The 2,630-nt window shown below is 31.0% G+C and overlaps 1 long non-coding RNA gene across 1 annotated transcript; it reads right to left on the bottom strand.

The window, feature by feature from the left end:
• Positions 1 to 353: 353 nt before the first annotated feature.
• On the bottom strand, positions 354 to 819 carry LOC121210844 (uncharacterized). Its single transcript, XR_005906065.1, has 2 exons — positions 672 to 819; positions 354 to 529 (listed from the first exon to the last, which is right to left on the bottom strand). It is a non-coding gene; the product is annotated as an uncharacterized lncRNA (long non-coding RNA).
• Positions 820 to 2,630: the final 1,811 nt, after the last annotated feature.

The raw sequence follows: 2,630 nt of genomic DNA, 5'->3' as shown, positions 1-2,630 counted from the left end.
CTCAAGTGTCTTTCTGGCTTGCCACGTGTCCTCATATGGATAGGGGTATAACAAAACTATTTTAAAATTTACAATGGCTTATTATGTAAAATTGTAAGTTAAATTATTGAATATAAACAAATTGAAAGATTTATTATGAAAATATAACTTGCAAAACACTATTAAAAATTATATAAAAAAGTAGAGAGATTTATGTTGAAAATTTTCTTTTCAAAAAGGCTTTCTTTCTTTTCTTCTCACATGTCAAATTTTTATAGTTTGAACACATTCAAAACTTAAAAACCGTGTAATATATAATATGTAATATATGTGTGTGTGTGCGCGCGCGCTCGCGCTATAAGGAAAGCATGCAATTTTTATTAACTTTATTAGCTCAAATAGCTATGAAGAATTATATATCACTGGTTGCAACAACAAAATTGAAAAAGCGGAGGCTGACAGGCGCCTCCACTAAAACCAATTCTACGGCAATACCCATCACAATCAGCAATATCTTCACATTTTCCTTGGCAAATTGGTGCCGCTTCCCCTTGAAATTTTAACCATAAAAACACATCAGTACTCGAGTTAAATTACAAAAATTGAAAGAAAACCTGAAGATTAGTTTGAAACTGATCAAGAGAATTCTTTTATTTATTTTATTTTTATTCTTAAATTCAATTTGTACATACCAATAAGTGAAAAGAAGAGAAGGATTGTTGTTAGCATGATCAAAATTCTCACAAGCCAAGAGAGGTAGCAAGCAACCATTTTCTTTTCTCTTATTTTAAGAATTTGACCTTTTTTTCTTTTTGATAGAAACGGCTTTGGCAGAAAATTATTAGTATGTAGCAATAGCAATTTGGTGTAAATATATACAGCGATGTGCCCATGTGTAAAGTGGGGGAAAAGTTATTAATGCATATCAGCGAATATCCAGATATTGTCAATCTTTTTATATAAATTAAAATTTATAGGATTCTATTGCCATTTTAGTTTAACCACCTTCCATACAAGTCAATACCATAATTCTTTATTTCCTAATATGCAATTCTCCAATTCTGATTTAAGATGTAGTATATTAAATTTTAGAGGATTCTATTGTTATTTTAGTTTAAAAAAAGATTTTCTTATATAAAATTTATATTTTTTTAATCCAATTGTATTATTTATGATCTATTTTCATGTAAATTATCCCCAGAAAAATAAAGTAGTTTAAAATTTTCTAATTTTTTATTTAATGAATATGATAAAAATATCAAATTAATTCAAACTTTTGTGAATGTTTTCGCCCGATACTCAATTTGTTATACTCAATTTGTTATACTATCAATTAGTTTTTTTAACTCGTGCGATTGATGTACAAGATTGTTGTATTTAATAGTTAAAACATTTTCAAAACACATTGAACTAAAAACTTAAATATATACAGTACCAAATGAGTTTGCCGAATTGGCACGTTTTTTTTTGTCCTTTATGTGGCACGATTCTAATCTTTGAATCTGATTGTGACTCTTCCATCGGTGTTTACTTTTGGGTTCCTTCGTCAGCGTGCTGAGTAGAGTTGATCGGTGAGGAGATTCTAGGGTTTTTTTTTTTTGTTCTAATAAAGAATGATATGGCAGGGCTTAGTATTAATAACAAAGGAGAGGAAGAGTTTGGCAATTTCACGATGGGTCTGATATGCAACCAAAATTGTTTGATTTATGTTTGGTGGGGTGTTTTCTAACGATTAGTATGGTACATTTTTCGACAATGCAAAACACCATGACTAATATTTGGCATCCCTTGGGTGGTGTATAGATCTCATATCTGGGAAAAAAAGAGGTTTATCTGTTTAGGTTCTACAATAGGATGGACATTGATAGGGTAGTAAATAATGCGCCATGGACGTTTAGTAATCATTTATTGGTATTTCATCAGCTTGAAAATAATGAAGATCTTATGCAAATTTCATTGATCTTTTCGTGGTTTTGGGTCCAAATTCATGATCTCCCTTCAGGGTTTTTTTTTGAAATGGTGACAAAATAGTTTTGTAATTTTATCGGGGTATTTGTGTTGTTCCAATAGGGTCGGAAGCGTGTAAATTATTGTACTTAAAAATCACACAAAGTTCAATTCCCAGGGAAGAGAGGTGGATCACATGGATCTCTTAAATACCAAGTCTTTCCTTAGACAGAATATCCCTTCTATAGTAATTTAATAGCACAATTAAATACTACTATTATACCCTCAAATATTGAAAGAAAAATAGGACAAGAAAGAACACAAGAGTTTTAACGAGGTTCGGTAAATTATACCTACGTCCTCGGGCACTAACACCAGATGATAACTTTACTATCTCCAAAGTATTACAAACAAATAGAATTCCTTAAGAATTCTCAAATGGGAGAAGAGAGAAAACTAAGAGAGAAAGATTGGTTGGGATGGTTGAAATGAGAAATGGTTAGGCCTATTTATAGTTGAAGTTCAGGGACTAACTTGCAAATGGCCTAAAAAATTAGGGACCAAAATTGCAATTATCCCTTTCAACTTTAAACAACTTGCCAACTATTTTTTTCTTTCGGTGCCAATTGCACCTCCCACCATTTTTGACTTTTCAACCCCTTTTTTAATTTAACTTATCAACAATCTCCACCTTGAAGATTTGA

This window comes from Gossypium hirsutum, chromosome A12, assembly GCF_007990345.1.
Source record: "Gossypium hirsutum isolate 1008001.06 chromosome A12, Gossypium_hirsutum_v2.1, whole genome shotgun sequence".
Classification (NCBI taxonomy): domain Eukaryota; kingdom Viridiplantae; phylum Streptophyta; class Magnoliopsida; order Malvales; family Malvaceae; genus Gossypium; species Gossypium hirsutum.
Note: the sequence above shows the minus strand (reverse complement) of the source record. Positions and strands in the feature narration are given on the sequence as shown.